The sequence below is a fragment of the Vulpes lagopus genome, chromosome 7 (genome assembly GCF_018345385.1).
Source record: "Vulpes lagopus strain Blue_001 chromosome 7, ASM1834538v1, whole genome shotgun sequence".
NCBI lineage: Eukaryota > Metazoa > Chordata > Mammalia > Carnivora > Canidae > Vulpes > Vulpes lagopus.
In genome coordinates this window covers 95,773,404-95,801,035 of record NC_054830.1, presented here as the reverse complement: position 1 = coordinate 95,801,035, position 27,632 = coordinate 95,773,404, and the positions used below count along the sequence as shown (strand labels likewise).

The 27,632-nt window shown below is 37.8% G+C and overlaps 1 protein-coding gene across 12 annotated transcripts in view; it reads right to left on the bottom strand.

Moving 5' to 3' along the window:
• BNC2 (basonuclin 2) overlaps window positions 1–27,632 on the bottom strand; it is a 443,558-nt gene that overhangs the window by 384,289 nt on the left and 31,637 nt on the right. Inside the window, exon 1 of one of the 12 annotated variants that reach the window (XM_041761504.1) lies at window positions 16,685–16,703. The exons of 10 other annotated variants lie outside the window; for them this stretch is intronic. The gene's annotated coding sequence lies outside the window, so the exon portion shown is untranslated. Of the gene's footprint in view, window positions 1–12,196; window positions 12,216–16,684; window positions 16,704–27,632 lie in introns of those variants that run through there. One more of the 12 variants, XM_041761501.1, reaches the window with a different exon arrangement.

Below are 27,632 nucleotides of genomic sequence, written 5' to 3'. Positions count from 1 at the left end.
AAATAAGTAAAATACATGCCAAAAATAAGTACAGTTGACCCTTGAACAGGGTTGAACTAGTAGGTCCACTTATACATGGCCTTTTTTTTTTTTAACAGTACAGTAAATGTATTTCCTCTACCATAGAATTTTCTTATTAACATATTCTTTTCTCTACTTTGATTGTAAGAATATGGTAAATGACCAAATAATATACATAATATATGTTAATCAACTATTACGTTATTGGTAGGGCTTCAACAGTAGGTTATTACTAATTAAATTTTTGGGAAATCAAAAGTTACATGTGGATTTTTGACTGTGCTGGGAATTCATGCCCCTAATCCCCATGTTAAGAGTCAGTGAAATGAGAGGTAAGTATAACCTAAGAAAAATGGAGATTAATGGCACTTACATAAAACAATGAATAACAAAGCTAAATAGATACACATGTGCACACACACAATCACACACACACAAACACACACACATTACCTGCATGTTCTCTTAAGAGGTGCCCCTCCAAATTCTCAGGCTCAAGTACGTAGTCTTATGTGTGGTCTAGAGATGCTCAAAGCACTTTCTTATTCTACAATTCAATCTAGTAATAAAACTATGGTGCTCTGGAAGACTGAATTCAAGGCAGCTGGGAAGTCTCACTGGAATCAAATGATCTCATCTGCCAACCATCCAGGACTCCCCAAAGTTTGGAAGTGCTCTGTGTCACTGGTGATCTCTCCAGCAACTGACAAGGGAAGTGGAGAGGGTGGGGAGGCAGCTACCTTTCCATTTAGGGAAATCATCCTGTATTGTGGCCCAATTTTCCATCAAAGATAAAAGAAACACAAAGGCAAAAGACCTGATCCCAACTAGAAAATCTATCTTTGACACAGGTAGTTGGAAAGAATTTCAGGTAACCATTTGTATACACACCAAACAGACTGGTATACAAGGAACAAGAGGTCCTTGAGTCTCCCGCTACCTGAAGCATTAATGCCTAACCTTCTTTGGAGGCAAACAGCAGCCAGCTGAGGACAAGTTTGAAAAAATCTAAAGGCAATGATGTGATGATGGTAATGATGACAATTAAAGACAGTAACAGCAGTAGCCATATCTTACAATGCTAGGACTATCTGAAAAGTACAAGGCTTTAGAGTCAGAGAGATTCTAAATCAAACTCAAAATGTTCTGGACAACTCATTTAAATTTTCTGAGTTCCCATTTCTTTATTCAAAAAATAAGAAAAATGAAGAGTATAAACCCAGAAAAGCCATTGTAGAGATAAATTTAGCAGTCCTGATGAAAATGCCTGGCACACAGAGGTGTTTCACAAATATTCATTCATTACTCTCCATTCTAGAGTGTAGTTCATGGTATCTTAAATCAGAGAACTGGCTCACCAACAGGAGTAAGCCCAGGATTTACAGCTTTTGGTCCTGATTATATTCACTTGACAAGCATTCAACTGATTGCTCACTTGTACGCCAGGCACTATTCTGGGCATTTGAAATAGATCTGCTTTAATTTCTACCTTTATGGAATTTGATATACTTTTATCTTTTAGAGTCAGGGATTTCCGCAAAAAATAAACTAGTACTGAGTAACAGTTTGTTTTATCTCACTGTTTCAATGCAAGCATGATTCATATTTATTATTAGTGCTATTTGTTTGGTACCAACCTAAATGTCACAGAACAGGCAAGACTGGGTAGGAGGCTGAAAAAGGAACACAAGTGATACAATGTGCAATCAAGAGCAGGAATAAAAGGAACATTTAAGACCAGAATGGAAAGATGGCAAAGGAGAGCAAATACGGAAGTTTAAAGAAACACCAAAACAGAAGCCCATGATGAGCAGCATGAGCTTAGGTAACTCTGGAGAGGATACTTAAATCACAGGTAAGAAGATCATGGTTGATAATAAGTGGTCTAAAGTAATGATCACTATTATTATTATGGTCATTACGGTGACTTTACCTCTCTGGGCCTCAGTTTTCTCCATCATCAGAGAAGTTCACACTAGATCTGCAAATTTTTTTTTGTCTGCTATTTTTAAGGGAGAGGAGTTTCAATTTTTTAAACTCCTTAAGGGAGATAAGGCATTATTTTAAAAGGTTAGGATGTACCTGGCTAGAGAATACTGCAGATTCCTTCCATTTCTAACATCCTATTATGACGATATATTCTGGTTCACTTGACTTCGGAGAAAAACAAAGTTTCTTAATCACTTATTGCTAGCAGAAAACCAAATTCAAAAATTATAACAAAAATAAATGAATGAAAAGAGGATCACTGTATGGATCAATGAGAAAAGCATGCCATGAATTAAGAAGTAAGGTTAATTCAATCCTCTGTGGCCTGTTTAGAAAAAAATTGTAAACCTGTACAACAAATCCCCAAGAAAAAAAAGCAAATAATTAGAGATATTTGTTTACAGAGATTACATAGTCAGTACATGGTATGATATATGATACCTCCATTTCTCCCCCAAAAATAAAAATACTAGTTAGAAATATGTGTCATGGTTTTTAATAACCTCTGCTACGATGCCCTATTAGAAAAAAGTCTAGAAATGCCACCTACTATAAAAGGAGTCATCAATGAGAGATACTTCAGTCCAAACCAATATCCACAGAAACTCAGATTACACACTATTAAGGTTATCATTATGTTGCAAACCAGCAACTCTGCAAATATCACCTTATTTAATTTCCACAACTCCTTGGGATGGCAATAATAAGTCCCAGAGACACTGAAAGCAAGTTCATAATGCTAGGAGGTGGTAGAAACAACATTCATTCAGTCAGTCAATCATTCATTTTAAGATTTCATTTTTTTAAGGATTTTATTTATTTAAGAGAGAAAGAACATGAGGTCGGGGGCAGAGTTAGAGGGCAAAGCAGACTCCCCATTGATTGGGGAGCTAGATGCAGGGCTCAATCCCAGAACTCTGAGCTCATGACTTGAGCCAAAGGTTGGCTCAACCAACTGAGCCACCCAGGAACCCCTAAGATCTCATTTTTAAGTAATCTCTACAATACAACGTGGGACTCAAAGTCACAACCCCAAGAGCAAGAGCTGCATGCTCTACTGAGCCAACCAAGTGCCCCAAAACCAACATTTAAATGGTAGATTTATTTGGCTCTACAACACAGCTTTTTAAACTATATCTCTACTTTTATTAAGCCACCCATGAAATCACACTTCCCAAGTGAGAAGCTTAACTTCCACAGCATGACATTTCTGTTCCATATTGATGATGTCTGCATTATTAGGCTCAATGAGGTCACTAATAAGGTGGTCCCATAGAAATTTTTCTCACAAACATAAATTATACATACAACTAATCTTTTCTAAAGTTGACAAGCAACTACTCACATTAAAGTAAAAATGGGGCCAAGTATATAAAGGGAAAGAAATAAAAACACTGAAATCTGCAGTGAATGGTACTTAGCTGTTGAATATAATAACCAAAGCAACAGGCAAACCCCAGACCAGCACAATGAGCAAGAAGAATTCAAATAGTAAATAAGATGATACAATGAGCCATAAACAGCAACAGGCCTGTAGGCCTCAGAAATTTCAAGTTTACTTTTACACTACAGATCCTATTGTTCTTGGTGGAGAAAGCTGAATTGGCAGTCACTACATATATTTGTTTGCCTTAATAATAACACATTTTATGCATGAGAGAAAAAAAATTCTTTTAAATTTCTGATGCAAGGCAATGATCCAAAAGCTATTGGCTTCTAGGATGAGAATTACCTCTCTTTTGTATAGATTGTGTGTGAATACAATGCACACATGCTCTGGCACTGTCTTTTAGCTACCGCCACAAGAGTGGAGCCTATAAAACAGCCTGGGGCTATAGTGGATCAGGCTAAATGATAAAAGTTACAATGAGTTTGGCAAACAGGATTATGACTAAGAAGACCCTCCAAATCTCAAGACAAGGGGTTCACTGCCAACTCTACAACAGGTTACAGAATAAACCTGAGGCCAGTCTTTTAACCCACCTTCTTCTGTTTTCGTTATGTCTAAAATGGGAATTGTAATTTAATGTAAATAAGAGTACAAAATAAAGTGCTATCACTTTATTAAATAAAGCAGGCTCTGATGGGATCCCTGGGTGGCGCAGCGGTTTGGCGCCTGCCTTTGGCCCAGGGCGCGATCCTGGATATCCGGGATCGAATCCCACGTCGGGCTTCCGGTGCATGGAGCCTGCTTCTCCCTCTGCCTGTGTCTCTGCCTCTCTCTCTCACTGTGTGCCTATCATAAATAAATAAAAATTAAAAAAATAAAATAAAATAAAGCAGGCTCTGAAACTCCAGAAATACATAAAATCAAAAACTAAAATCACCTGCAGTGTTGTATTATGTTTGTATGTATATTTGATACACACATGGTCTCATAATTAAAAATCAATATACATCACTGATGCTATTAACTATATTACTCTTTAACTCATTAGCCATTTACATCCTTCATGGAAGAATGGAAATAAAAGAATAAAAAATTTGTCTACATATACATGCCCTATATTTAAAGAAAATTTCTGCAACTTTTCAAAAACTGCACACTAAGAAGTGAGGTGTTTGACCAAATAAGCAACAAACATAACTCTTCCAAATGTGAGTTTTTATTATAAAAGGCCTAAAAACAGTAGTATTTCCCAGCTTTGATTTATGAATCTTTCACTCCAAGAAGCAGGCCCCTGAGATATTTAGACTACACTGGGAGATTCCTCAGGTATGTGTAAACATACAAATGCAGTGGTGGTGAGTTGAAGTGTTATTTTCACACCCTATCCCCCCACATACACTTAAAAAAGTAAGAGTATAAAGATGTACTAGGTTCTCAGACATGTATTTTCAACTTAAATCATTATAATTTTCTCCCACCTTCTTTCCAGTTCTTAGAAGAGTATTTGTGGTAGCCAAAGAAAACCCAGGAAAATGCACTGGAAGTTACACTTCATAGATACAAACTAAATGAGGCTTTAAGAATATAATTTGCAAATAGCAACTTTCATAAAGTACTGTACAGCATCTGACCATTCCTCTAATACTCCCAGCCCATTTAAAGTTCAGGCCAACTTTCTATTTAAATGATAATAATAGTAATTATCAAGTGCTATGCCTCCCTCTACTATGTCAGGCTCCAGGCTAGCTTTTAAATTCTAGTATTATCTCACTTTATCCTCATCAAAATCATAAAGTAGGTCTAAATATAATCTTTTAAAAGAAGAAACTGGGACGCCTGGGTGGCTCAGAGGTTGAGCTTCTGCCTTGGGCTCGGGGCGTGATCCTAGAGTCAGGGGAATTGAATCCCACATCGGGCTCCCTGCATGGAGCCTGCTTCTCCCCCTCTGCCTGTGTCTCTGTCTCTCTCTGTCATGAATAAATAAGTAAAATCCTTTAAAAAAAAAAAAAAAAGAAGAAGAAGAAACTAAGACACTAAAGTTAAGAAACTTGCCAGGGTCACGGACTAGTTATCCAAACCTCAGTGAGCCTAGATGTAAAAGCTCAGGCTTTTTTAAAAAAACAAAAAACATTTTACTTATTTATTCATGAGAGACACACAGAGAGAGGCAGAGACATAGAGGGAGAAGCAGGCTCTCTGTGCGATCCCAACGCGGGACTCAATCCCTGAACTCCGGGATCATGCCCTGAGCCAAAGGTAGACTCGTTCAACCACTGAGAAACCCAAGAGCCCCAAAGCTCAGGGCGTTAACTCTCAATAGTATTTAAGAGTAGGGCTAGTTGTAGCAATATATGGAAAACTAGGGAGTTTCCTACTACATAGCTTTTAAGGAAAAAATTTTAAAAGAGAAATATGGAGAAGGATGGCAATCCATTAAGAACTTACTAGGAAACTGCCTGAAGCTTATGTGAAGGCTGATTTCTTGAATCAAGAAACATTTAAAAAATACTACAGTTGTTGTCATTTACCCAAACATGTCAGATGTGATAAAACAAATGCACAATATATATATATTTTTTAAATACTATGTACATGGCAGCCCGGGTGACTCAGTGATTTAGTGCCGCCTTCAGCCCAGGGCCTGATCCTGGAGACCTGGGATGGGGTCCCACATCGGGCTCCCTGCATGGAGCCTGCTTCTCCCTCTGCCTGTGTCTTTGCCTCTCTCTCTCCCTGTGTCTCTCATGAATAAATAAATAAAATCTTTTTAATAAATAAATAAATAAAAATACTATGTACAAGTCTGGCAATGTGATGCGTCCAGCTCTAGTTTTATTTTCTACATTCATTTGGCTCATTCAGGATCTTTTCCGGTTCCATAGAAATTTTACAATTGTAAAATGCTGATGGTATTTTGATAGGGATGGCATTGAATGTGTAGATTTGCTTTGGGTAGCACAGGCGTTTTAACAATATCTGTTCTTCTAATCCATGAGCATGGGATGTTTTTCCATTTCTTTGTGTCTTCCTCAATTTCTTTCATAAGTGTTCTATAGTTTTCAGAGTACAGATTTTACCTCTTTGGTTAGTATTCGTAGGTATCTTATGGTTTCTTCGTGCAATTGTTAGTGGGATTGATTATAATTACTTATACTATGTATAACTGGAAATATAGAGCTAAAACTAATCTATTTCAGAAATTAATATATTCAACTATATGAAACATTAAAAACAAAACATTCCAAAATTACTAATACTATGTATAACTGGAAATATAGAGCTAAAACTAATCTATTTCAGAAATTAATATATTCAACTATATGAAACATTAAAAACAAAACATTCCAAAATTACTATTCAGATTTAAAGATAAATATTTTAAGCCAAGAAAAATTATAGATGTTCTGAATTTAAAAACAGCTATGAATTTAACTTAATAGTAACTAGGATGTGCTCCTTTTCAAATTACTGTAACTGGTCAAGTAGTTTCAAGAACTTAGAAATGGGGATACCTGGGTGGCTCAGCGGTTGAGCATCTGCCTTTTTTGGCTCAGGGTGTAATCCTGATCAGGGGATCGAATCCCTGTGAGGATCCTGTTTCTCCTTCTGTCTATGTCTCTGCTTCTCTCTGTATCTCTCAGGAATAAATAAATAAAATCTTAAAAAAAAAAAAAAGAACTTGGAAATGGTTTTGTCTCATAGATTTAAGTCTTCCTCCACCCAACAACCAAAATCTTATCAGCTCTCTCCTCCAAATTATCAAATGTATTATCTTTGTTAGTAGAAAATTGAGCTAAGTTTCCTAAGAGAATCAGCTAAATTGTTTTTGTTACACTTTTATTTATAAGAATCACTAAACAGTCGCCTAAGAAGTAAACTCTTAGTTCTTTTAGTAAATTCTGTTCAGTGATTTCCCTAGCCAATGAATTCTTTTTCTAAAAGAGCAAGTAGAAAAGCCTGTATGTCAAACACTGTATACCAAATAGATGAAGGATGGCTTATTAGAATTACAAGTGAAATTTTTATCTTAAGGAACTTAACAAACTTAAAATCCACTCAGGAAAAATTTTGACTGCCTTGATTGCAGTAAATACAGTAACACCTGATATGTAGAAATTGTTTTTTAAACAGGTAAGGACTATAATCTGAGACATCTCTGACTAACCAGACAGATGAGCTTTGAAGGAAGAGAAAGCTCAGCAAGTAATGTCAAACTGCCCAAAACAAACCTTCACTGACTTCCCCTACAGGTCTTTTTCCCTCTCTATGGAGGTGCTTTTGAGATTTCATTCAAATCCCTAACAGCTCCTATCAAATTATATTAGAATTGTGACCTTATGATAAGATGCCTACAGACGATTCTAATTAATCTTAGTTTGTCAAATGGATTAATAAAAGCATTTTGTAGCTCTTTGGATAGATTACACATATGTGCATTAATCAGCAGTGAGCATCTAAGAGTAATTCCTGGAAAATCTACAAAAATACCCCAATGATTGAGAGAGGTAAAAACTTCTTACAAAGTCCTTTGGGAATCAGAAACATATAGGGGCTCTGACCACTATCCTTGAGAAGGTAATGTATCAAACAATAAGTAAGAGAAAATACATCATTTATTGTCCCCTTTCCCTTGAAGTGGGTAATTAAAAGTTTTTTGGGTGTTTGGTCATTTTAAGACCCAATGCACAAAAACTTTAAGCGCAAAGCTAAAGACTTGAAACTTACAGAAATTCAGACCTCTTCTGTTGCTTGGGACATAGCTTGCTTGCATTCTTTCTTTCTTAAGGTCACTTGTGTGAAACTCTTTCAAGTAAAAACTACTACAAGAAGATAAAGGACTTGCCTGTCCTCAGTCACCTCCTGGTCCCCTTGTGCTTAAACTGTTATCTCCATGATAAGCAAAGGTGCTCAGAGGTGCTTTCAAAGTCTTAAGGCTCCAGCAGAGTGATGACTGAGAGGCCCGCAGGCACTGCAAACCAATGCTGTCACTTCTAGTCACTGCTCGGCCCAGCTAATGCCATGCCTGTCATGACAAGCACCAGCCACCTTAAGGCACCACACCTCTACCTCGACAAAACATACCTTTGAAAAGGTATGAGCCATGGAGGGAATCTTTTCAGGGGTTGCCAAGGGAAGCCAGCCTCATCTCTAACAGCAGAGGCACAGAGAAAGAGCCCAAAGGCAAAGATACAAGGAGGGCTGCTAGCCCTAAGTGCAAATAATTGTTCTACTTCCTGTGCATGGACAGGGGGGAAAAATGACATGTTAAGATACCGTTTGACCAGGCTAAAGCGGGTTTAGTTGTCAGCCTAAACCTGCCATCTGGTGTTAAGATACAGCAGATCATCACACCCAGATGTGTTCCTTCAAACAAATCACATCTTTTTTTCTTATTCTTTTTTTCTTTCTGTAAAGAGAGAGGTGCCTGCCAAAGATACAAATCAGCTGAAGTTTACTTAAACTAAAAAACTCTTGTTATAATTTACTCAAATGTGTAGGTATGTCACTTTATGCACCCCCACCCCAAAAGCAACCACTTTTCAGAAATGGTATCTAGAGATGCTGAGCAGAAAATCATTTGTTTACTACACACTGACCCTAAAGTTAAGGCTATCCTTAGTCATCAAAAAGCCATTTCATCTGAAAAGTGAAATTTGTTTCAGTGGAGTTCTGAAATCCTTGTCTTCCTCTTTATTTTTGACTCAATATCTCATTCCACAATTGGGGTGGGGAAGGGTTATGCAGTGCTATCATTTGCACCTCATTACACTTGGGCTGGAGCTTTGAGAAAGCTGATATTCCCTCTAAATTTTTACAGATGCTTCTAGTTTACCAGTTCATGACTGCACTACTAGAAAAGACTTCCTGCCTCTAAACTGCTTGCTGGCATGTATGCTGAATTTCAAAATCCCTGAAAAAAGTAAACCTTTGTGGTGTTCTCTTAACTTTCTTGCTGGGGAGGAGGGGGAAGGTCACCAAAACCACACCAAGCAAAAGCTTTTTCTTCTATAAAGTGAGACTCAATCTCTCAGAATTATTCCCTCCTAACTACCGACTGTTCATCTTGATTTGGAAACCTCCCACAAAAATGTTCATTAACAGAAAGTTATTTGTGGAAGGTGTTTTTCATCATAAATTATAATTATGACACATTCAGTAAGTTGTAGAAATAACACCATCACAGGCAGCCTTTCACCTGAACCTATGTGTTTCCCTTTATTTTATACATACCATTGGAAAAACACTTTGGGACAGAGAGAAGGGACACTTTCTAAACCACCACCTCTTTTTTGTTTAATGGCTCCAGGGTTTTTCAAAGTTCAGGGCAGGTGACACTGGCCTGTTCTTAATCTTTACTGCTTTAGCAATGTTAAGGCTGATGACGAGGGACACAAATCCCCTGATGGAACTGAATGCATTCCAAACTCCCCGACCCACTCAAAGCCATAATCCCCTGCAGCTGGATCTTACTTACCACCATGCACAGCTAATACATTTTTTAAAAGCTAGTCACTGGTGACAAATGTAAACTGGACAGAGCAGCAGCTCCCCCTTCTCCCTGCCTCACTCCCCCACCCCTCAATCTTCCCCCATAACCCAGAGACTTGCTGTTTCTGTGATGAATAGGACCTGCCTTTTAGAACCACCAAGCCCATGCCATATAGCTCTGCTCTAAGTGACTAGAAGGTTTTAAAAGCATCTTCAGCTGTCAGACTATAACAAAAACAACAAAAAAAGTCATCCTTAACACAAACATTTCACAACTGAAAAAACCCTATAAGTTGAGATTATCACTGCCATACTGAGCCTCATTATTTATTTCACTATCACATGCAGGCGAACTGTTCTGGCACCCTGGCAGCTTGACTGAATTAAGCTGGCTGCCATATTCTCCAGCACAATAAAATAAATGCAAAAAAAAAAAAAAATTGAAACCTGAGATCTTCTGTGATATATTTTGTTTTATATCCCTTCACTTTTTTCTTTTGGAAAAAAATGGAAAGAAAAATAGTAAACAAGTAGTCTTTTACGATGGGCAAGTATGTTTTCACCATGAATGTTGATCATCCACTTGGAGAAACCAAGTCACCCAAGTAGATAAAAGCTTTGTGCTGGATGAAATCTCTAAAACTCAGGGCAACAAACTATGAAAACCACAACTTAAAGATAGATGACAAGATCAATGAGTGGATATCTAAATTAGGGGGAAAATAGTGTCAAATGGTATCAAAATGCCATACAAAACAGATGATAAACTTTGACAAAGGAACAAGCTATCCACTTTACCTGGTTCAGAAAAAGTAGGGGTTAACCTATGTGAGTTTTTTGGGTTTATTCTACTTCCCAGATAACTAGTAATAAGTGCTATGATTTAAGTGATATTACCAATTAGACTTGGCGATGGCTACCACAACACTGACTACAACGCTTAAATTGCATTAGATTTAATTACTGCAAAATTACATCTGGAAAGGGAAGCATAATTTTATAACCACCCTCAGCATTCTAGCTTGAGCTCAGTCCCTGCATGATACATACTCATCCTAGTAATTGAGGCCCTGAAAGGCACCACAGTTAATAATGTGTAACTAGCAAGAACACAAGGAGAAGCAACAAGCAGGTCACCACGAATTAAATTCATATCTGATTATGTGACCTCTCAGCATCCTCCCGGCACTGCTGAGAGCAGGTACTCCAAAAGTAGCCTGGTGACCAGCCTCAGCAGCACACACAAAACAGGAATTTGGCTGCAACTGGGGTCAAGGTAGGACAAGGCACTGTACCAATGGGGAAGGAATTAGGACAACGTGCTTGAAAGAGTCCAGCTCTGATTTTCCTACTTGTCACCCACTGTCACATTCCCAGAATCAAGAGAACTCAGTCAACACATGAGTAATTCAATCAAATGGGAAAAATATAAACCCTGTTGTTCATGGTGACTCTAGTGCCTTGGGACTAAACTTAAATGTGGAGTGTGCGCAAGGAAGGAGAATTTGTGAATTTTGATGAGAGAACATGAAAGAAGGTTTAGAGATTACTGTATGCACAAACGTGTATCTATCTTTGTGGTAGATGTCAGGGAAAAGTGTAAAAAACATATAGGTGATTGTACTTTTTTAAGACTGAGAGTAGAGGAATAACAAACCAAAAAAAGGGAAAGAAAATGGACCTTTGTGATTCATAAATTTCAGAGTTATGATTAATGGCAACATATACTTAGCCTAAATCCATATTATATATCCATCCAAAAAACACTTATTAAGGCATGTTGTGTTGTTCATATAGTAATCAAATATGGCAGTGCTTTACAGCATTACCTTAAATATCTATCATAAATTGCAAGTAGTATTTCCACTTCATAATACAAAATGATCTTAAGCCTAATTTCTCATGTCTATAATGATATGTACATGCTGTAAAGTTGTCAAAAACCTACACAAAATGCAAAAAGTTAAGCTTTAGGGGGGAAAAAAAAACCCTGAATCATAACCAGATCTCTCTGCATGTTACTTAAAATGTGATAAAAATGGAGCTTAATCAAATCTTTTTCATACTAAAATAAACTATCATTGTGCCCAACAACATCACAGGTAGAAGTTTGTAATTAATCCGATGAGAAATGTTGATTGTATTTGATAGGAAAACCACAACAACTTATCTTTCTCCGAACTTCCAGGAACCAATTCATAACACTTACAAAAACCTAAGTGAAAATGCTTCGTTTTGGGTAAGCATAAATCCTCGCAAGGAAACACATATAAAATGAATACTGTCTCTTTAAGTTGAAGGACCTACTATAGTTAGGTAGTATGAAGCCAAGAAAAAGTTCTGAAGTTTAACTCTCAGGAGCAAACATTTTCTACTTGTGAAGTAAACTCTGTTGAAAGACAGCAGACTACGGTCCCACCAGTAAAAACAGGAAAGTTTTCAGCCAGTGACAGCTTTGCCTACAGAGAAAAAAAAAAGTGTCATAGACTCACTTTATTAAACCATATGCTCATTGCCCTGTGAAGAAAGCAGGGTCACTAATTAGTTCATTCTGTGAAAGAAGCCCTTCCTGATCCCGTTGACTTTTGTCCCCCTGCTTAGCTCCAGCTATTTCTGTCATGCAACTTGAAAATCACTGGAGGGAGGAAGATCGCCATAACAACCGCTGAAATGATCTTGTGGAATGTGTCTAGTGGCACTGGAATAACCTGAATATGTGCTCCAGATGTGTCGGCTGTCAGGAAAAAAGTAAACACATCTGATGGACAGCGTATGACTAGATGGCCTCGAAGCGACTCCAGAGGCTCCGGGAGGGGGAGGGGCGGCATCTGGGAGCAGAGGGGTGGCGGGCGGGGCGGGCAGGGGAGAAGGGGGCGAGCCCGCAGCCCGTGAGCCGGGCGCCCCGAGCACTGAGCTCCACTGTTCCGCCCGCGTCCCTCCCCTGAGTGGCCTCTGCGGGACTGCAGCGGCCCCTGCGAATTTCCGTCTGGCACGGACTTGTGAGCATTTGGGAACAAACTAAAACATGAATGCTGAGAGGAAGGGGAAAAAGAGAGGGAGCGGGTTCAAAATGCTTTCTGTCTTAAATATTAATGGCAACATGTTTTTAAAGCATTCTGTCTTCGGGGGAGGGCTGCCTCCAGGCCCCTTACCCTCTGTCTACCAAATGAATGGTCATGCCTTTTTGCCCTATATGCAATACTCTCAAGCACTCTTTTTATTAGGTGACTGAGTGATTACATTCCTCATCTGAAAAATGTTGTCTTTTTTGATGTTGGTGTTGTTCCATAGACTTTCACAAGTTGGACAAGTGGTTTGGTTCCCTAACCCAAAATATTTTTTTAAAATATTTTCCTAATGAAATACACAGAAAGAACTAGAAAACATGATATAGGCCAAAACACATTTTCACCTTAGGTCCTATTCTCAGGAGTATTTGCAAAGGAAAGGACTTAGCTCTATGACCAGTGCTTATGTTCACAAATAAAATAGCAGTTCTACAAACATCTGGCACATAGTAGGCACTTGTTGAGTATCTGCTGAATCAAACTAGTTTTTAATGTATAAGATTTAACTAAAAATTCTTCTTCATTCTACATCTAAGCAGCGGCAGAGATTACTTAAAAAAATAAGTAACCAAGTTTAAAAATACTTAAGAAAAATAAATGGGAAGTTTATTTCACCAGAGAACAAAAATGCCTCCCTAAAGAAAATAGGAAACACGGTCTCCACTATAGTACACAAACCACCTACTTGCACATGAACCTAACACATTTTAATGCCTACTACTACTCCTACAGTTTATAGAATGAACTTAAGTTTTCCAGAATACATTTAAAAATTTTTTTCACTAAAGTCTTATCATAAATGCTTACATCTGTGAAAAGATTTAAAAGGTTTGTGCAGAAATATAGAATTGATGTTTTTCAAGCAACATATTCCAGATTTTTCATTCAAAAACTGCACAATTATATTTCAATTAAATTTCTAGTAGTTTCAGTAGTTCTCTAAACAAAGAACAAAACTGGGGCAGCCCCGGTGGGGCAGCGGTTTAGCACCGCCGCCTGCGGCCCAGGGTGTGATCCCAGAGAGCCTGGATCGAGTCCCGCATCGGGCTCTCTGCATGGAGCCTGCTTCTCCCTCTGCCTGTGTCTCTGCCTCTCTCTCTCTGTGTGTGTCTCTATGAATAAGTAAATAAAATCTTAAAAAAAAAAAAAGAACAAAACTGTACTGGAGGGTATTTACTTCTATAAAATACACGTTAAGATATAAAATTGCTTATTTAAAATCTTTAAAATTGCCTATGCTTAACGTTCATTAAGCTCAATAAATTATATCACCTGTGCTGAGGGATGGCCGCATTCACCTGGCACTTTCTCTCATTCAAGGAGATTGCCAACTTATGAATCCCCTTTCAATTCTAAGTATCTAAGTACATTTTCCTTCTTCGATAAAACTCATTTAGTGACTCAGATTCTGAAAGCAGATCACCAAAGGGAAAAAGAAAACTATAAGAAATTATTATTTGAGAGCAGAAAATGGAACAAATCTTCAACTCACTCTCTACTCTGTAATTCACATATTTAACCTGGCAGAGGAAGACCCTAAGGATACTTAAAGGCTGAAGGACTCAAAATTTGAAGAAATAGGTGCAAGGACAACAAGAGTGAATGGCACTGCTTCTGCATTCTAGAAATTGGATTCCACTGGCAGTGGAATGAATGAAGCCAGTAAGAGATTCACGGTTGTGGGAAATGTTTCATACTCCTCTAAACGAAAACGTCGTTATTTCCTTGTAACAGAAACTGTACGTCTTGACAAGCTAGACAACCTAAAATAATCATTGCCAAGGTGCAATTTATAAAATTTGTTGGCAACTTATAAAAAACAAATAATTTTGGTATTTGCAATTATTTGTAGAGCATAGTTTATTATTATTCTTGTCTAATCTAGCCCTCCCCCCCCCCCAAGTTAAGACTTCTGGGGGTGGGGGAAGACTTCTAAACAGGCTGACAGATTTCCAAATAAAAAGCTTAATATTTAAAAGCTTTTATGAGCCCAAATCATAAATGTGCACGTTTGTAACATGAAGTGCCAAATGTCCAAAAGATGGATGAGTTTCAATGACCATTTTCATTTGCCTTGACTTTAGTATTCAACCAATAAGCAGAAAGTTCATGTATACTCAAAAGAATTGGAATGCATTTATATTCATTCATGTGATGTTTCTTATCCAACTAAAATTCCTAACACTGAACTTGTAGTTAACTTTTATAAGAAGGCAAATAAATCATTCAATCTTTCCTCAAATTCAGAGTAATGGTTTTTCAGTAAGGTGTGTGTGTGTGTGTGTGTGTGTGTGTGTGTGTGTGTGTGTGTGTGTTTCTTAAGAGCATCAAAAGGTTGGAATGGGATGAAACCTGGATTTAATGTAGGAAGTATTTAAGTTCCAGGAGTTATATGATACCCATATGAACAGTTTTGGTGACTGAACTCCACACAATTAAGCCTGTAGCTGAAATCAAACTTCATACATACATTCTGTCCTGAGTTCACTTCATGTTCAAAACCCAATCAAGTGCTCATGGTTCACAGTTTCTCAAACTACCAAATTTTCCTAGTGCCACACAAGTAGCACAAGCTCCATACATAATCTTCTTAATGCTTTTCTGTTTCATACCACTGGGCAGATAATGGTAATGCACATTACAAACTTATAACAAGACTATTAAGATTAGCAAACACATCAAGCAAGATCTAGGAAATTTTGGAGAGTTATACCAACAATTCTTTTACCATTCTATACAGCATTAAGGAATGCCAGGAGAGTTGAATACTCAAGCAAAAAAAAAAAACAAATCAAAACAAAATAAAACAAAAACACTAAACACTGCAATGCAGTTTCCTGGCTACAGGAGTTCTGAACTAGCCATGTTACAGGTTTCATTTCACATGGCACCATTTGTTGAGCAGAAACCAGAGAAGGTTACAGGAATAAATGAAACCAAACTCCATATTTAAAGCAATGATTTCCCAGTTTCTGTTGAAGGAAACATGGATTCTTGAGAAAAGCATTTTAATGGATATGAAAGAGAACTCTTTAGTCCTTAAAACAATGAGAAACTCACCAAAAGAAAAAATACGAAGCTATTAATACTTGTACTTAAATGTCAACAGAATAAGAAAATCTAGAAGGTTCTATGACATCATCAGTCACATGTTAGATTGTCAAGAGAAAAGAAGCCATGGACCAGCACAGAATTCCAGAGAAAAGCAGACAGTCTGCAAGACAGAACACAAAGAACACAGTATGTTCTACCCAATTTTAGAGGCCTAAAAGCTTCCTTATCTTGATAAGGAACAAATAGCTATAACATTTGACCTGTTTATTATAACATCAATTTATGTAAGAATTTCTAAAACCATTCACCCCTTTCATGCCCTGATGATAAGACAAGCAAGTCAATGAATCCTAATCCAAGTTTACAACAAACAATATTCTTCCAAGGGGTCTGTGAAATCCTCAAGACAAAATGTTACAATGGACATTAATTTTAAAAATATTTCCCATGTAGCATTATGATAGTTGAAGGGAAAACAATCAGAAAGACTTGAACAAAACTCGAGAAAAATCCCTGAAACCACATTCCTTGTTATTACAGAAAAGGAATCAGCCTTAAAAAAGTTCAGTGATTCACCCCATATCACAGCTATGTATCTGGAGAAGAATTAGAGCAAAAACCCTTCCTGCAATGATATCCTCCCACAAATACATCCTCTCTTGTCACAACCAACCTCACTCCTACTCCCAGATGACAACTGATGTGAATTCCCCAAATGATGAATTCTTCTTAGAAGCTCCACCTAAAGATGAGAGACAACATTAACAAAGAAATCCAAAGAACATTCTCCTGGACAATTTCTACCTTCTATCCTTATAAGCATTTTACTATAATTATTAAAATATAAAATATCCATTTTATGTTTGTACTCCATTTTTTTAAAGACTTTATTTATTTATTCATAAAGACACAGAGAGAGAGAGAGAGGGAGAGAGAGAGGCAGAGACACAGGCAGAGGGAGAAGCAGGCTCCATGCAGAGAGCCCAACGTGGGACTCGATCCAGGGTCTCCAGGATCACGCCCTGGGCTGCAGGCAGCGCTAAACCGCTGTGCCACCGGGGCTGCCCTCCATTCATTTTTTAAAAGGTTTTATTTACTTATTCATGAGAGACACAGAGAGAGAGAGAGAGGCAGAGTCACAGGCAGAGGGAGAAGCAGGCTCCACGCAGGGAGCCCAATGTGAGACTCAATACCGAGAATCCAGGGCAGACTCCGGGATCACGCCCTGAGCCAAAGGCAGACACTCAACCACTGAGCCACCCAAGTGTCCCTTGAACTCCATTCTTATTCCATATCTTGGAACAGGTGCTCTCAAGCAATTAAATGCCAAGGAAGATAAAAAAGCTGAACTGAAAAGCCAGAGATATGGGGTCATTAGCCCCAAAGTAGTAATAGTTGACTATATTCTTCATTGTTCCTTTATCCACAGTTTACTAAGGGCAAAGAGCAATTTTTTCAATGCTGTTTTTCAATGTTATTGTCCTTGCAGGCCCATTACAGGACCCTTACATGCAGGGAATTGCTCATTAGTTGGCTGCTTGCCATAAAGTAATCATTATGACCACATATGGGACATTGTCCCCTCCTCCAGAAAGAGGATCACCTCAAATGGACTGACAAGTGGCAGAGCTAGCCCTTCAAAAAAAACATGTGGGCTGAAACCCTGCTTAAAACCTTCAAGAGCTTCCCATTTCACTTAGAATAATGACTAAGGGCCTTACCGTGGCCTACAAGCCCTCTTCTCCATAGCTCTACTCTTTCTGCACCAGCTAAAATAGCCTTCTGTCCACACCTCCAATATCCCAAGCTCCCTCTGATCTCAGGGCACTGGTCTTTTTGCAACACTCAGCACCCTCTGACTTAACCTCAGGGAAAAAAAAAAGAAAAAAGAAAAAAACCAACTCCAACTAATTTCTCTTTATCTTTCAGATCTCAGCTCAAATGGCTCTTCAGGAAAAATCTGCCCAGACTCCACTAAATACATGTGGTGTCCCTTTCTTCATATTTTGGGGTTCTGAGAAATATTCCATTTAGAAAATCAGGACTGGATTCCAAGGCTCAAAAATAAGTTTGACTATCACTGGCTCATTTCAAAAGTCCCTTAAAGCAAAATTATTCTGATATTTAGTATTTAATTTCCACTCTTGAGTTAAACTATGTTCATAAATGATTCGGTGTTATAAATTTGTAGATCCTCAAGTCTGCTTGTTAGGGCAAATGTTCATTTATTTAACACTCCAGAAATAGACCAATACTTTTACAAACTGTGGCCACTTTATTCCTTCTTTCCTCGTGTTAGTTGTAATAAGTAGCAGCTGCAGAAGAACAAAAATTATACAAGGCTCAGAACCAGCCTAAAGTCAGACTGCTAATTACCAACTGACTGACCTTAGGCCAAGCCACTATCTTCTCTGGGTCCATTTTTTCTTTTGTGAAAAGAGGAAAACAATGATACTTTTTCTTTTTTTAAGATTTTATTTATTCATGAGAGACACACAGAGAGAGGCAGAGACACAACAGGCAGAGCAAGAAGCAGACTCCCCACGGAGAGCCCAATGCGGGATTTGATCCCAGGACCCTGGGATCATGACCAGAGCCAAAGGCAGATGCTCAACCACTGGGCCACCCAGGTACCCCGCAATGATACTTTTTAAAAATATATATATATATATATATTATTTATTTGACAGAGAGAGAGAGAGAGAGAGAGAAAGTGCAAGCACACAAGCAGGGGGAGCAGCAGGCAGAGCCAGAGAGAGAGAAGCAGGGGGAGCAGCAGACAGAGACAGAGGGAAAAGCAAGCTCCCTACAGAGTAGGGAGCCCCATGCAGGGCTCTATCCCAGTACCCTGGGATCATGACCTGAGCAGAAGACACTTAACTGACTGAGCCACCCAGATGCCCCACAATGACACTTTCTTTACAGGATTCAGAAGACATATACCTGAAAGCCAACATTTATATTCCTAATATGTATCACATTTACCATTTCATAATTTTGCCTGATTACCTAAATAACAGTCTTCTTATCCATATGTAAACAGCTTAAAAGGAATACAGTTCTTCTTTCCCTATCATTGACTCCTTAGAGCCCAGTACAGTATCTGCCCTACACATATATTAAGCATCCAGCTAAGAATTTTTAATCAATGAATAAAAAGATACTACAATATTGAATGGATGCCCCCATCCCTTTTTGTTAGCTTTGATTTCATTTTTAAGTGAAAATTCTACAATGGTATTAATAGTATCTTTGGCCAAAAAAAAAAAAAAAAAAAAAATAGTATCTTTGGCCTTCTCACCTGTGAACAGATGGTTAATATTTTTTCATAAAAGTCCATGTTCACTGGGACAGTCATGTATACTCATGAGTACTTAAGAAAAGTCCAATCAGGGATGCCCAGGTGGCTCAGCGGTTAAGCGTCTGCCTTTGTTCGGCTCAGGGCGTGATTCTGGAGTCCCGGGACTGAGTTCCACATCAGGCTCCCTGCATGGAGCCTTCTTCTCCCTCTGCCTATGTTTCTGCCTCTCTCTCTTTCTCTCTCTCATGAGTAAATAAATAAAATCTTTAAAAACAAAATCCAGCCACTGGGTGGTAATGGTTTCATTCACTAGGTATCACAAATTCTGTGCCACTGTTCATAAGGACAACTAAGTACAAGGTGTATATAAGTTAGCACTGTCCTACACAAATGGAGACACACAATTCATACAGATGAAATGTCAGCAGCAACTTCATAAAATAACAAAAGCAAACACTGTCTACTTTTTCTATGTGTCAATAAAAATTGTTTAATATTCCAATCAACTGATTTTTCAAGCATGTTTTTACATTCTTAACATTAGTAACATTCAATGATTACCACCACAAACCCATGAAGTAGGTCCATTATTCTTATGTTATAGAGGCAGAATGAGCCTGCACTGCCTTAGTGCTTATAAAAACTTTCCACTTAACATCTAGTTAGCAAAAACCAGCATGTGCAAGGCATAGTTCTGAAATTTTTAAATGTGAGATTTTAGCCTCTTGCCAGGAAACATGGATTTAAGTTAGAAGGGGTCTTAAAAGAACTGGTGTCTAAGGTTGTATTGGTTTTTCCCAGTCTTACCAGGTTTGAGACTTACCCTAATAGGATAAAGCTTTTAACTGCAGGGAGCCTTCAGTGAAAGGCAGCACCCATCTCACCTAGTTAAGAATCCTGGCACTAGAAATCCATTTCACCCCACTTAGCAGCAAGCTGGAGTACATAATTATTTTCATCTGGTTATAACACAGGGTGGTGAGTTTAATCTCTAAAACCCTACAGGGATTGGTTTTAACAGTTTTAGAAATTGCCTCTCATGCTACGAATGTGCTGCACATCAAGATGGTCTTGCTAATGGTTCCCAGACTAGGATTTGGGGGGACCAAAGGCAAGCCCCCTCCTTTCCATAATTTCCTTTCCTTTCTGGGCTGGGTCTGTGGTCATTCAAGGTATCTTTATGGCCCTGCTTTCAGAAACAATTTGTTGTGATTTGGACAAAAGAATAGATGACATTTTTTTAAGTTATAGTCAATGATAACTATTCATGTAGTCAAATGAATCCATATATGAAGTGGACCATCAGGGACATAGCCTTGAATACACAAAGGTGTATATGCAGATGAAGTAGATTCCCAAAAAAATAACATACCATCAATGTGGCATAATCTCTAGTTTACTTTGATTTCTAAAACTTGTGCTAAACCACTCCTTCCAGGAAAAAAAAAAATCTAGAAAACCAATTCAAGAATATAATTTAATGTCTCTCTTACTATTTTTTTTAATTAAGTTGAACCCTACAACCATTAACACTAATTTCTCATAGGTCCTTAAATGAGCCCTTGGCTTCAGGAATTAAAAAAGGACACGTTGCTAATCAACTTTTAAAGTGATATTGCTACAAAGACTAGAACTAACAAATCCCATTAAGTAAAAATGATGATTTTCTTCAGCTTTTGGTAGAAGAGCCAATCCTGATACATATAGGCAAATTAAACTTCCCTGCTTATTCAGATACAACCTTTAGGCTATTCACAGCATTTCAAGTGACAGCAAGCCACTTCTATTAATAAGGACAACTACTTGTCTAAAAGTCAACTTATACACCTGGTTCAACATATGCTAAAATATTTTGGCTTTGGCAAAAGAAAATTTATCATATCATAAAATCCCTCCTATATGATATGGGAGATTACATAGGTAAATCCTAAGAGTCAAGTTTGTATAAGGCATAGAGACAGAAAAGTAACAAAACATTTTCAAATTTTTCCTTTCCACGTTCTTGACTCAAAGTAATTATTTCAGTAGGATAAAACTAAAACAGCATGAGACACAGTCTTTTTTTTTTAAAAGATTTATTTATTTATTGATGAGAAACACAGACTGAGAGAGAGAGGCAAAGACACAGGCAGAGGGAGAAGCAGGCTCCTTGCAGGGACCCTGATGTAACCGAGGATCACGACCTGAGCTGAAGGCAGGAGCCCAACCACTGAGCCACCCAGGCGTCCCGCATGAGACACAGTCTTAAAAAAACCAGAATTCCACCAGACTATAAAGTCCTTAAGGAATTATCTGTAGCTCCAAAGGCAATACCTGGCATAAATGAGGTCCCTCAAGTAATATTTATAAAATGAAATAAATAAAACCTCAGAACTACAGTCTTTAAAATACTTTCAAACATATTTTCATACTGATTTAAGATATACAAGACAGAGATTCTTATGCCACTTCAAAGATGAGGAACCAGGACATCAGAGCACCACTGGCCTGATCTTAGGGCTCTCCAAACACTACTTTCCACTACCATCACACTCTACCATCATTTAAAAAGCTCAGAGCACCCATTCTTCAGCTTTTGTTCTGCTTTCTATATTTTACGATTGTGGTATAAAAACACCAAAAATGGAAGGCAACCAGATCATTCAGATGCCAAACACTTAACAAGATCTGCTACTGTCTTTTGCAGCTGTGAAAGTCTGATGGCTCAGGCTACCAGATATTTACATCTACTTATATAAAACACATTAACACTGCATTATTCTGTACACAAATTTCAACTTACCATTTTTAAAAAACACTTTATTTATTTATTCATGAGACACAAGAGAGAGAGGCAGAGACATAGGCAGTGGAGAGAGAAGCAGGCTCCATGCAAGGAGCCCAATGTGGGACTAGATCCCTGGACTCCAGGATCAGGCCCTGAGCTGAAGGCAGGTGCTCAAATGCTGAGCCACCCAGGCATCCCAATCATTTATTTTTAAACAAAAATGTTTCTTTGGAGTTTTTTTCATGCACAGATCTCTACTGACAGTTTTAAGTCTAGATAGACTTTGACAGGAAAAACTTGAAGCAAAGAAATTCAAGTTATTATCACTCACTTCCAGGGTCTGTAGATTTTTCTATAAAAACAGACCACAACAGAACATACCATACTAACCTATATGAATTACAGAATGAAAAATCCAGGATATTTTCAGATTCCTCAATTTAAACTTCAAACTGGACACGATCTTCACCTGGTAGCTTAGTGTTACTCTTAGGTAAAATCAGCTGCTGATTCAACATTTATGGAATTATTTTATTCCAGACTTATGCAAGGTTTGGTGACTCAAATATGAGCAAACATGACTTGTGCCCTTGAACAATCTTAGATGGCTAAGACAGATTCAAAGAAATTCAAAAAGGCAATGTGTATGGCCTTTGTGTGCTACAAGCATATTTGCTACATTTAATATCTTAAGGAACACATGAAAGAAAATTACTAATTTTGTTGGTCAATGAGGTGAGCTAACAAATTACTTCTTACATAGGTCCTTCCTTGTATAAAGGCCTAATACCAGGGCACTGAGTAGCTCAGTGGGTTAAGGGTCTGCCTTCTGCTCACGTCATTATCTCAGGCTCCAGGGATTGAGCTCTGTGTTGGGCTCCATGCTTGTCAGGGAGTCAGCTTCTCCCTCTCCCTCTGTCTCTGCCCTTCTTTCCACTTATGTTCTCTCTCTCATAAATATATAAAATCTTGAAAAATAAAGGCCTAATACTTAAAAGCCATTAAAATATAGTTTCTAATACAGTATATTACATCTTTAATAACTCTGGATAATTTTCTTAGATAACAAAAAATGGTAGAAACAAGAATTCTTTTTTTTTTTTTAAGAATTCTTAAAGTAATAATTCCTCAGTAGTTTGTATCTTTATATACCTGAAGGTGATCTTATTTGCTTTCAACCCTGTTGAGCCGATCGTAATTGCACCAGTTGCTAAGGACTCCACACATTTTTTTTTTTTTTAGATTTTATTTATTCATTCATGAGAGACACAGAAAGAGGCAGAGACATAGTAGAAGGAGAAGCAGGCTCCCTGCAAGGAGCCTGATTGGGACTCGATCCCGGAACCCCAGGATCACACCCTGAGCCAAAGGCAGATGCTCAACCGCTGAGCCACCCAGGCATCCCTCCACACCTTTTAATATTTTTATACTATGCTGTATATCAATATGGCAAGAATTACAAGGACAGCACTAATTTTCTAACATGCTTTCCTTCTATTTGGTACTAAAATACAACCCAAAATACTACTTAGCTTTGAAAGTTATCCTAGAATAAATGCCCTATATCAAAAAAACATTTACCTGTGGTTCATTAGATGGCTTACTTTTATTATGGAAACCATTAGGTTTGATTCATTCAGATCTGCAGGTTAGAAGGGAATACCACCTGAGTCTATTTAAAGATTTTTTTGTTTTGAGCAATCTCTATACCTAATGTGGGCCTCGAACTCATGACCCCAAGATCAAGAGCATGCTCCACAAACTGAGCCAGCCAGGTGTGCCCCAGGCACCCCCTAGATGAGTTTAGTTAAACCACACTGCACTCTTCAGTTCTGGCAACAGCTACTTCATTCCTCACTAAAATCCATCACAATATTCCTTCTAGGCAGCTAAAGGCTATGTTCTCTCCCAAAAGTATAAATAACTGGTTTTCAGGCAGAAATACAAAGGCTGATCAAAAGAAGGACTGTCTCAGGAAGCCTGGGTGGCTCAAGTGGCTCAGGAGTTGAGCGTCTGCCTTTGGCCCAGGGCGTGATCCTGGAGTCCAGGGATGGAGTTCCACATCAGGCTCCCTGCAGGGAACCTGCTTCTCCCTCTGCCTGTGTCTCTGCCTCTCTCTCTGTGTCTCTCATGAATAAATAAATAAAAATCTTTAAATAAAAAAAAAATTTTAAAAGACTGTCTCAACCCTACTGCTAAGAAAAATGTAATCTCTGATAGAAGTATGAATTGAAAAAGATCATTAAATATGATTACTCAACAAATGTGGCATACGTACCTACAAACCTGTACCCCTGCAAGCGTACTCGCCCACCACCACCCCTGTGACAATCCATCAGCAACTGCTCAACTTCTTCCCAATGACCTAAGGCACAATCTCAGAATCCTTCTCAAGTAGCCATTACCAATCTATTGGTATTGCAGGAGAGTTGAAACCTGTTTTCCATTCTTCATTTTGACTGCTCTTCAGATAAGGAGCTCTGAAGAAGTACCAACGAAGTTACAAAGATCAAACAGCTAGTCATTGACAGAATCTGGGTTAGAAAAAAAACAGACCTTATACCACAGTGACTATCTGGAATGTTTATCATACATACCCTGATACTAATTCCCTGGTTCCTTTGAGTTCTGATTATTTCTTACCATTTAATTTTTGGCAGCTACATTCTCTGCCTATTGCTTTTAGAATATTCAGCATCCCTGGCATAAAAGGGGAAAAAGGCTGTCATTTCATATCCATGAAGCTAATGAATGCCCATAGTTGACCTGGCATCTCCCCTTTAAGCCATGCTAACATTAGCTGCCATTCAAAAGTTCATTCTACAGCCTGACCTTTGTTTCTGCTCAGAAGTATTCACCCTATTACAGGAAGTGTTTTTCCTTTAATGTCATAATGGCAAAATATTGCAGTGTCCAAATAGGCAGATTTGTGACAATTACTATGTCGTTTTGTCATTACGGCTCAAAGAACTTAGACTGTAAGACATATTAAAAGTAAAAAAAGAATTACCAGGTTGAGTGACTGGGAAAAACTGAAACTCCCACACTCACTGCCAGCCACAAAAACCATATATAATCATGTTTATGAATCTGATACCAAAAGAGCATTTCAATCACATTTAATTCAGCAGTTCTATTATAAAATGAGACTAAGAGTACTCATCACAGAGCATTACCACATAAATGTATATTCTCAAATTGGACAATTTCTAACTTTAAATAGTATTGTATTTTTTAAATAGCTTTTTTGGGTTGAAACAATCCCACCAGTCCCATCACTGACCACAGCTAAGGTAATTAGTATTTTTGTTTTTCTTCAGATTCTTCAGTTGAACACTGTAGTTCTCTACTTCACAAAAAGAAATGATGTAATATGCACTGTTCTAGACAAATAAAAGAGATCATATAAATTAGCATCAAAGTACCACTGTGTCCCTTCTGTAAACACATAAGGAAATTTGAATGACATCCATCATTTTAAAGTTTTTATTTTGTCAGGATCTCTGCTGGTCCTGTCCCACACTACGTCTAATTTAATCTCCAACTCCAACCCCCATGCACTGAAGGTAATAATCCTCCAACTCTATATATGAGGAAATTGAGACTTCCAGAAATCTCTCCCTGTCAAACCTTTCATAGTATGTTGGGATTCAATCTCAGGCCTTTCTGACTTACACGCTTTCGATCCCTGTGCTACCTATGCCGCTTCCTACTACACTATAAATATTTAGAACATTTGTAACATTTGTGGTAAGGCAATCAGAACCACAACTAATTGTTTCTCAAAATGCAGACATCTTGGCTAAACAGTATGTCCACAATCAAACCATCATATCATCAAAGACTAACCAAATCCAAGTCATGAGGTGTATGTCATCTAAGATAACAGTGGGACCCTTATGATCCTTAACTGGTTTTGCCACACTGAAATACTTATCATGCCTTATTATAAAGTTAAACATACAAAATTTGAAAATGTTTAAACAATGGATACATAAAATGTGTCAAAAATAAAATTTCAAAGTAAAAGATTAATCAATGAAGATAAACATGCATGATAGGCACCCATTGCAAAAGATATATTTCCATTCCATAGCCTAGGTCTGTAAAACATTATTTTACATACATTAGTTTTTGGATATTCATAGGCTTTTTTTAACCTTATATTAATTATTTTAACATAATCACCTCCACTATGTTTTTGAGTATCTTGGAAATTGTTGGTCTGCTAACTAGTAAGAGAATTCTCACTTAGAAACAGTTTCTCTCTGGGCCGCCTGGGTGGCTCAGTGGTTGAGCAGCTCAAGTCGTGATCCCAGGGTTCTGTGATGGAGTCCCGCACTGGGCTCCCCACAGGGAGGAGCCTGCTTTCTCCCTCTGCCTGTGTCTCTGCCTCTCTCTGTGTCTCTCATGAATAAATAAATAATAAAATCTTTTTTTTTTTTTTAAAGAGTTTCTTTCACTGGCATCACAGTTTCCAAAGTAATTCATGTAGATATAAGCATGATATTCTCTCTTCCTGTGATAAGGGAAAAGAAACTAAATGGGCATTTATCACTTGCATTAGACACACCATGCTAGATATTTTCCCATGTTAATCTCAAAATACTTCAGTATCAGTACTATTATGCCTATGTCATAAAAGAGAGAAGAGCAGTTCAAAAAGTTAAAGATGTAAAGGGCTAGATGGGGGGTGAGCAGGGATTTACCGCTATTGGGTATAGGATTTCTTTTGGAGTGTGAAAATGTTCTAGAATTAAATAGTAGTGATGGTTGCACAGCCTTGTGAATGCAACTAAAAACCACTGATTATACACTTGAAAATGATGAATATAATGTTATGTGAATTATATCTCAATTATAATAAGTTACATGGTCATGGTAAATGTTAACATTTGGGAATCTGGGTATATGGGAATCTATTACTGTTTTCCAACTTTTCCGCAAGCCTGAAATTATTGCAAAAAACAGAATTTGGGGGAAATGCCTGTGTGGATTAGTTGGTTGAACATCCAACTCCTGATTTTGGATCAGGTCATAATCTCAGGGTGGTAAGATAGAGCCCCATGTGGGGCTCTGTGCTCAGCAGGGAGTCTGCTGGAGGTTCTCCCTCTGCCTCTGCCCCTTCCCCTGTTCTTCTAATAAATAAATCCTAAAAAAAATTTTTAATGCACAATGTGAATATAGTTAACACTACTGACATCTACACTTAAAATGGTCAAGAGGATAACTTTTATGTTTTTGTTTTTGTTTTTTTTACCACAAGTAAAGAAATAGATAGGTAGAGGAATTCTAACAAGATTCTACTTTACTGAGTAATCAGTATTTTCAAATACAGGCCTTTTCAAACTCCAAAACTAATATTCTGTTACAATACCATACAATACTACTTTACTGAGTAATCAGTATTTTCAAATACAGGCCTTTTCAAACCCCAAAACTAATATTCTGTTACAATACCAAAAGAAGCTATTTTATTTGCCCAACGATTGTATTGACATGTTACTTACAGCCACTCTAAAGCCATATAGTAGTAATACACACTTAAGCTGC